This window comes from Castanea sativa, chromosome 3, assembly GCF_040712315.1.
Source record: "Castanea sativa cultivar Marrone di Chiusa Pesio chromosome 3, ASM4071231v1".
NCBI lineage: Eukaryota > Viridiplantae > Streptophyta > Magnoliopsida > Fagales > Fagaceae > Castanea > Castanea sativa.
The window spans coordinates 33,291,337-33,301,476 of record NC_134015.1 but is presented as its reverse complement, the minus strand read 5'-3'; positions in this window follow the sequence as shown (position 1 = coordinate 33,301,476).

Below are 10,140 nucleotides of genomic sequence, written 5' to 3'. Positions count from 1 at the left end.
GTTTCACATATCTTGCCTCTATTGAAACCCTTTTCATATGTATACACGTGTCTAAGTCTCTGTGTCTTATGCTTTATTTGCTGTTTATCCCTCATATGCTAGATTAGGGTTTTCTTTCATCTTGATACCATAAACATGCATTCACATGTGCATACATGATGCCATAGGTACTGTGTTGCTAAAAGGTAAGTAAAGGTAAGTCATGCACTGGTATGAACATGCATTTGATGATGTATATTGTTTAAATGTTTGTTTTATGTCTTTTAATTCCAATTTTATGCTTTATATAATTGTCATGATACCTTGCTACCATGATTGGGTTGCTGCCTTTGTTTGAGATGAATGATATGATAAGGTTTCACATGCTAGAGTTTTTTATGTATGTATGGGTTTGGGTCTCTTTTGTTCAAGGGAAGATATGCATATTGTTTTGGGATGAATAATGTCATGTTATATGCTAGTGTGTGTGTGTGTGTGAGTATAGATTCAAGTGTTGAACATGTTTTTAATGAGGTTAAGATGTAAGACATAATGATGGGAGACCAATCTTCGAGTTGAGTGATTGTGGGTGCCTAACACCTTCCCAAAAACGTACCTAAACTCCGAACCCATATATCTGGTAGTAAGATTAAAAGGTTCTTCCTCGAGAGGACGATATATATATATATATATATATGGTTCCTATAGCATCACAAAAACTAGGTGGCGACTCTATTCCCGTTGTGTCCACAAGTATTCAAAAGGAATTGTGGAAGATTATTTTAGTCGTTATAAAGATAACAAGGTGTTTGTAAAATACAAGTACAGAGTTTCTAGATAATGACTATGTGAATAATCTTAAAGCTACACGTAGAACTATTCTAGAAGAAAAATGTCATTATTGCTTTTAGTCTTATCATTGATCCCCCCCCCCCCTCCCCACCAAACTCAAATCTTAACTTCACCACTATTACTTGTGAATACTTGATTTTGAATAATATTAGGTGAAGATTATTTAATTTTAATTAGTAATTCAAGCATGTCTATTTTTTTAACTACATATTTATGTTATAATTATTTCTCAAAAAAAAATTTATTGGTTTAAACTATTTATTTGACTTTGTGGTTTGATCAATGACCCAATGACTTGGCTTTTTTTTTTATGACATAGAATCTCACCAAAGCATGGCCATTTAGACCCGCTCATAGGGAGCAAACCACATATACATGACTCTAGCCGCTAAAATCATATATTAGGTAATTTAGGGAAACTCTTAGTAGGGAATTAAACTTGGGATATTTAGGACTTCTTCCCAAACTGTACAAGTTTTTTTTTGTATCAATAGAGAAAAAATTAAGGATTTATTCATAAGCGTTAAATAACTATTTATAGCCTATTACGTTAGAACTATAACAAAAAAAAATGCTTATGTATATAATATTTGGTAATTTGGTCAAACTGCACCCAAAAAAGAAGTACTGTTCATTTTTCCGAATGAGCATGGTCAAAGTCTTTGCCTCAAGTGGTTGTTAGTCAAAGTCTTGGTTCTTAAGGAGTTGTTGGTCTAATGGCTCTAGTCAATGTCAACCTAAAAAATCTAGGATCACATGTTTTCTTAGTATTTTGTAATTTGGTACAACGTGAATGATGAAAAAAAAATAGTTTTATATATTAGTGGAAAGAAAATTATAGTTTTTTTTTTCTTTTTTGGGGAGAATTTTATAAATCTATTTGTAAGTGATAAATGATTTATAGTTTATTACGTTAGAATTGTGAAAAAAATTCAAAAAAAATTGTAAAAGGGAAAAAAAAATTGAATCCATTTATAAGTGATAAAGCCAGTTTGGTACATCAGATATATATATATATTGCTTTGTAGTTTAATTATAACCACACACGTCAATGACAGCAAGAACGAGATTCAATGGGTGAGTCACCTCAGCTGAGCTAAGAAGTAAGAACTAGTAGTGATAAATTCAATAACACGGAGCGTTTTACATGGTCAAGGCTAGCTTTTTTTGGGACCCCTCACGAAAATAAATAGTAATTGTCGGTGCTACTTTTTTCCGATTACTATTTTTATGTGTGTTCTAATAAGTATTATTTTTTATTAAAAAAAAATAAAAATGTTTATCCCGCATTGGTTGTATTTGTCTAGCATTCGCTGTTTATAACTCCAATCTACAACTACAAAGGTTAAGCCCCTTTTTTTGTAGTTGTACTCTGGACTTTGATTATGTAACTATACCTTAGTTATGTAACCGTACCTACGGTTTCCTTTGGGGGCAGGACATTGAGAAAGTTCCCCCCACCAACTCATTAAAAAAAATTCACCAAAAAACTCATTAAATTTTAGAAAAAAAATACATATCTCCCTTTGATTTATCCAATAAATTTTTCTATTTTTAGTAAATTTTTGGACAAAATAGAGACTTCATGAAATTAATACTGCACCCTTTTAAATAAGGGTAAGTTATTACACAAAAATTGATAATTTATGTGCAAATAACAAAAATATATTTTTAGGGTTGCAACTAAACACAAGAAGTAAAAATATATTTTTTAGAATATGAATCATTTTGTAAAAGGAAAACAAAAAATTTTTCTTCCAAAGTAAATAGTGTGTGCAACTTTCTATGGGGAAATTTTGTTTGTCATATTTCTTCCATTAAAAAAATTGTAACCATTTAAATAATTAACAATTTGCTCGCTCTTAAAAATTTCATTGCCAAAAATTTTAAAAAGTTTGAAATACTATTTACTCCACTAAATTTTTTACTTGTAATTAGTGCAAACTGATATTTATTTTTACTCTCTTTATCAAAGGCGATATACATGTTCATATATATATAAAATTAAAAAAATGACAATTAAGTAAAAGTGAAAAAAAAAAAAGTCACCACCTCTTTTAGAGCATCCACAGCAGATGTTGCAAAAAAATGCCATTTTGCAACACCAAAACCTTACTTTATTATTTTACCACATCATTTTACAAAATTCCATTTATCAGATGTTGTAAAATTCAATTCTATACATTAAATTAATATTTACTACACAATAAAATAATATATTATCTCTACCTATTATCATCAACGACAGCAACTACATCAACGCCGATCAACAACAGCAATAACATCGACAGCGACAACACCAACATTCCAACACCAACAAACCAACAACATCAACAGCACCAACACCAACAACACCAGCAAATTTCAAATCCAAAAACCTCAAAAAAAAAGGGAAAAAAAAAAACTCAAACAGACCCAAACTCAAATAACAATCTGAAGGTCGGCGGTGAGGGCTGTGGATGTCGACGGCGAGCTGTGGAGAATGAGGCGGCGAGATCGAGATCGGCAAGGAGGAGCTGACAGAGGCAAGATCGAGATTGAGATCGGCAGGGATCGAGACCGAGATTGGCGAGATCAAGATCGGCAGAGAAGATTTTTGGGTTTGATTTAAGGTGCAAAGAGAGAGAGACGTTTGAGGTTAAGGGAAGAGCTGATCTGATCTAAAGAGGGAGAGAGAAACCGGTTAGGAGAGAGAGAGTGAGAGACAGATTGTGAGGAGAGAGAAAAAAATCAATTAAATAACTGAGAGGAGAGAGAAAGTCAATAAAAAAATAATAAACGCATTTGCCACATCCGTCTGTACCATGGCAAAAATACAATGGTACTGTTCACTGTTGCATAAATATGGCACATTTGACACATTTGATAATGCTTCGTTTTTGTGTTTGGTGTGCCAAATATGCCAAATATTTAGCACTTGGCACATTTGCAACATCTGTTACGGATGCTCTTACAGGAGAAAATTTCGAAACAAGCATAAATCACCAACCAGCTCTTTTGTCCTAAACCATTCGTTTACTTATTCCACAAGAAGAATCATTTTTAGCATATACGCAGCTATTGTTGAGAAAAGATGCCATAGATTTGCCCACTTTTAAATAAATAAATAAATAAAGTCCAATACTTATTGAATATAAATTGAAAGGTGATCGTAGGTTTTATCTTCTTTAAAAAATCTGAATGCGGATGCCTTGTGCTACAAGTGGTGCAAAAAGCAGATTCAGCAAAAAAAAGAGTGGTGCAAAAAGCAGAGAGCGAAGCCATGTAAAAAGTGTCCCTTCCATAAAAGTAGAGGACGAGAATCTAACACACGAATCTGTCACGCAATACAAGAGTTGAAATGCAAAATTTTTAAGAATGAAATTGCAGTCTTCATCAATTGTTTAGAGATTACAAAATTATAAAACAAAACATTGAGGTAAGGTTTGGACTTTGGAGCTTGGGTAGTATAGAGTTTTTATTGGTATTAACGTCACGTCTGAGTGTAGTAGCAAGTTGCAACATGCCAAGTTGCAAAATGCAAAGTTCGCAAACAGAAAAGGTTAAAATGCAAAGCAATATAATATACCTAGCATGTGTGATGTGTTTCGAAATTCGAAGAATTCAAGAAACCAATATCGTCAAAACAAATCACCATCACACGCCGGTTCCCTTGCACAGTCTGCACTGCAGCAGCATTGTTTAACACTGACGAAAAGCATGTCATTTTTTATCCATCTTTTTGAAAAATTATCTTATGAGACGGTTTTATAAGACATCTCACTTACAATATATATATATATATATATATATATATATATATATATATATATATATATATGAGTTTTACACTTATAAATCCTATATGTTGAGAAAGAGAGGCCTTATGAGACTATCTTATAAGATACGTTTTCCACCACCCTTAATAATTAGCATATCCTTATTTAAAACTAAAATACTAATTGATGATGCATAAATTCATCTACAACTAGAAGACCTTCTACCCTACAAGACAACTCAAGGTGGGAAAATAAGCATTGATAAGGATACTTTCGTCAAAGGAAATTCCATTACTCATTGGTCCTAGGCCATCCCAACGGACCCAAGACCCTCTCTCTATCCGTCTAGCCAAGTAATCACAGGAGCCGACAATCCCATCCACGCCGTCCCCTAACCATGCGTCCTTCACCATGCGGTGTCCCTCGGATCCATCACGGTAATGGACGGGAGAAGCCCGATGAATGGATGAGTCCTTGTCTCCTCATCTGCATAACTGACAGACGGATGACTAAGCCAATGAATAGAGGTGATAGGCCCCACCATTCTTTATGTAGTCTCCACCCATGGTCCCCCATATGGAAATATCTTGCGCATCATGTCCAACGGCCCAACTACATGCCCGAATCTTCCTCGTATGGAAAGACACCCTAAAATCTCGGAAACCCTAATTCCAGATCTTCCTTACAAGGAAAGACCCTTACATCCAAGGGATCTTGATTCATTGCTCACCACTATATAAGCATTAGATTTCCTCTTCTTCAAGGTACGCAGAAAATCCCTAGTTCTTTCACTATAGAGTTCCTAGAGATTTCTCACTCATTGACTTAACCTTCGACGTGTCTTTGGCCGACACCCCACCGGTGCTTTCTATTAGGTTCTTGGTTTCTTGTTCTTCAGGTACCTATTAAAAGCAATCAAGGACAATTAGCTCACTAACGATTTTTGTGCATCATCAGTTGGTGTCATCTATGGGGATCAAGTGATTGGTCATTTCACTGCTTTTAAGACAAAGAGTTGCATGGTCCAGACGCGATCAATGGCTACCATTAACCAGGAGACGAAAAACCCTTCCAATACATTGGAGAGACAGGTGCAAACCCTGGCGGCAGCAGTTGAGCGGCTCACCCAACGCAACCAAGAGCTAGAGCAGCAGCTAACCAGAGGAACGAACGACATCTCGAGGACCAGCACGACGAGTGGGGTAACGAAGAACAGAATAGTAGTCATCTCCCAACGGAAGATCGGTAGGAGTGGGAAGACTAAGAAGAAAGCAATATCCCAACAGACGAGACAGGCTGAATGACACTAACCATCCATTAGAACTGAAGAGTAGTGCAATGCACATGGCACTGCACATGTAGATGATGAAGGAGAAGATGGACATGATAATGAACGCCCTAAAGGGACGGCTATCCACCAATCTGGACGAGTTGGTCCAGCAAACTGACTCATAGGTCACAGTGCAAGTAACTTCTTTCCCCTTTCTAGCCAAATTTCGAATGATGTAGGTGGAAGCATATAATAGCTTAAGGGATCCTCTCGATCATCTGATGTCATTCAAAACTCTTATGCATCTACAAGGAGTTTCGGATGAGATCATATGCAGGGCCTTCCCCACTACGCTTAAGGGACCAGTAAGGGTATGGTTTAACAAGCTAACCCCTAACACCGTCTCTACCTTCAAGGAATTAAGCACACACTTTGTCCCATTTTATTGGAGGCCAAAAGTACAAGAGGTCCTCGGCAAGCTTGTTGAACATCAAGCAACGAGACTAGGGGTGTCCAGCGGGTGGAAGACCCGACCAACCCGACCAGGCCTGACTGACCCAAGGCCCAGCGGGTGGACCCGATGGCCTTGGTGGGTCGGATTCGAGTCCCTCTCTCATACAACCGGACTAGTCAGTTCAGGTAGCGGGTTTATAGGTTAAAAACCCGTTGAACCCGACCCGACCGATGGTTTAAGCTTAAAAAAAAAAGTGGGGTTGTGGGTTATCTGTGTAGATCATGTGAAGTCTAAAGTGTGGAGTAGTACTGGTTGGACTAGCTGAGTTGTTTAGTCCTACTGCTACACGCAAGACAGCAAGAGGATGGAACTTTGGACTAAAAGGCTGAAATTTTATACTGCTACACGCATAAGAAAATCTACATATAAAGATTTCTCTAAAACTCTCTTCAGTTCAGTTCAGTCTTCACTCTCTCTCTCTCTCTCTACTCGCCCAAACAGCTAGTCGGCTACCCTTCAAATCAAACTCAGATTTTCACTTTCCCATGCCTCTCTCTAGTCATGAATCATGGACCATACTCCTCAAGACTCTCCTCGGCTACAACCTACAAGACTCTACCCTTCAAGACTCTACTCGGGTCTCTCTCGACTACACTTATCAAAATCAAAATCAAATTTTCCATACTCCTCTAGGTTGAAACACTCTCAACACTCATCTCTCTCTCTTATATATTGGTCTTTCTAAGTGTTCTCCGTTCTCTTTGCTCTCTAGTCTCTCTAGTGATTTCAAAATATCTCACTTTGTTTCCACTTTGTTTTTCAAAATCTCAGATCAGACTCGGCTTCCTAGTCTCAGATCAGCCTCTCAGGCCTGTCAAAAATGGAGTTAAAAAAAAATTCATGCAAATTCACAAATTTAGCCTAATTCGAAGCCTAACCCAATTTGAAGCCCAAACCCGCCTACCTGAAGAATCCGACCCGATCATTCGATGGCCCGAACCTCTGGGTTTGACCTATATAACAGGTCAGTTGCGGGTCACATTTTTGGTAACCCGATCCAGTTTGGTCGAGTCTAGGTCAAGCCCAAACCCGACCTGACCCGACCTGTGGACAACCCTAAACGAGACGATGAAAGCTTGAGATCGTACATGACTCGTTTCAACAAAGAGGCCCTTTTGATCGATGAGGTTAATGACAAAGTCTTAGTCACCGCGTTCACCAACAAGCTCTAATTAGGAGCATTCCTTTTCTCCATCTATAAGAACGGCTCGAAGATGATGGCCGACATGTTGTACAAAGCTACTAAGTATATGAACACAGAGGATGCCACAATTGCTCGAGGGGGTACGCTGAAGAAGAAGGAAAGACAAGAGGATCATCGCCGTGACAGAAGAAGGAAGTCAGCTCGGTCGAGTGACCGAAAAGACGATAGGAGATCAAAACCTCCGCTCAGTAGACAGTCAACTTCACGCCACTGAACACCTCGCTTGACCAAGTCTTTATGTAGATAAGGGACGACGCAAAGCTAACTTGGCCAAACAAGTTGAAGGGTGACTCGAACAAAAGGCCCAAAAACAAGTACTGCCGCTTCCATCAAGACCATGAGCACGACACTTCCAAGTGTTATGACCTAAAGTAGCAAATTGAAGCCCTTATCAAACAAGGCAAGTTAAAACGATTCGTCAGGGGCAGAGAGAACCCACCATGGGACCCCGAACCTAACCGATAAGTCAAAGAAAGACCAAGGGTCCCACTAGGAGAAATAAGGGTGATCGTTGGAGGAGGTACATTGGTTGGCTCCTCCAAGAAGGCAAGAAATACATATTTATGAATGGTGCAAAGTGCCCAGATTTCTGGTCGATCGCCTAAAATAATTAGGGTCAACAACTCAACCATCAACTTCATAGAAGAAGCCCGACAACTTCAACACCCTCATGACGATGCCTTGTCATCAACTTGTCAATAGCGGATTTCAATACCCAATGGGTGCTAGTGGACAATGGGAGTTCGGCAGACATCTTCTACTACCCTATATTCCAGCAGATGAGGATTGACAAGAAGCGTCTCTTGCCCTCGAACACACCTCTAGTCGGATTCGGCGGTACCAAGGTCTTCCCCATTGGAACCATCACCCTACCCATGACCATTAATACATATCCTTAATAGCTCACTAAGGAGGTCACTTTCCTTTTCGTCAATTGTACGTCTGCCTACACCACCATCATCAAAAAACCTACGCTCCATGCATAGAGAGCGGCCACCTCTATGTACCACTTGTTGATGAAATATCCAACAGAGTATGAAATAGGAGAAATAAGCGAAGACATGATAGCGGCTCGCAAATGCTACATAGCTATGCTAAAGATGGACGATCACCTATAGGTGCTGAACATCGAGGAGTGACGGGTTACGATGGAACCAACAAAAGACCTAGAAGAGATCTCCCTGGATGACAATTCCTCAAGTCGAATCACCCGTATTGGTACACAGGCCAATCCTTTAGTCCGCAAGGAGCTCGCCTTCTTCCTAAAGAACAACCAAGACGTCTTCGCCTAGAGTCATGAGGACATACCAGGAATTAATCCAATTGTCATGGTTCACAAGCTCAATGTGTGCTTATCCTTCCCTCCCATCCGACAGAAGAAGAGAGTTTTTGCCCAAGAAAGAGACAAGGCCATAACGGAAGAAGTCCACAAGTTGCTGGAAGCAAACTTCATCAAAGAAATGTATTACCCAAAATGGTTGGCCAACATAGTAATAGTAAAGAAGGCAAATGGAAAATGGAGGATGTGTGTAGACTTCACCAACCTGAATATGGCCTGCTCGAAGGATAGTTACCCACTCCCGCGCATTGACCTCCTTGTGGACTTAATGGTTGGGCATTAGCTATTAAGTTTCATGGACACTTTCTCCAGCTACAACCAGATTAGATTAGATGAAGCCGACCAAGAAAAGATTTCATTCGTCACAAGCCAAGGGCTCTTCTACTATAAGGTCATGCAGTTGCGACTGAAGAATGCAAGGGCAACGTATCAGAGGCTTATGAATAGGATGTTTATATAGTAGATTGGGCGGAATGTCGAGGTGTACGTGGACGAGATGCTTATAAAAGACGTAAAGGAAGATTGTCAACAGGACAATCTGCAAGAGACATTTGAAACCCTATGTCTCTATGACATGAAGCTCAATCCCAGCAAATACGTGTTTGGAGTATCATCAGGAAAATTTCTGGGTTTTATGGTATCGCAACGAGGCGTGTAAGCCAACCCCGATAAAATTCAGGCCATATTAGAGATGACACCTCTAAGAAACATCAGAAGTACAAAGCTTGAATGGTAAAATTACGGCTCTTAATAGGTTCGTCTCCAGGGTGACGGACAAATGCTTACTATTCTTTAAAATGCTAAAGAAAGCCTTTGAATGGACCGACGAATTATAGAAGGCCTTCGAGGAGCTGAAGACGTACCTTGCATCCCCGCCATTACTTAGCTTGTCAAAACCCAGTGAAGAGCTTTCCCTTTACTTAGCCATATCCCCAATGACTGCTAGTTTAGCCCTCATCTGGGAAGAGAGTTGCGTGTAATTGCCCGTCTACTATACTAGCTGAGCGCTTTGGGGGGTGAAGGGAAGATACCCCCTATGGAAAAGTTGGCTTTCACCCTAGTCATAGCCGCTCGAAAGCTCAAGCCATACTTCCAAGCATATATCATAGTGGTCCAAATGAACAACCATTACAAAGGGCGATGAACAATCTGGAGGCAGCCAGACGATTGGTCTTATGGGCGATAGAGCTCAACGAGTTTGACATACTGTATCGACCAAGAACT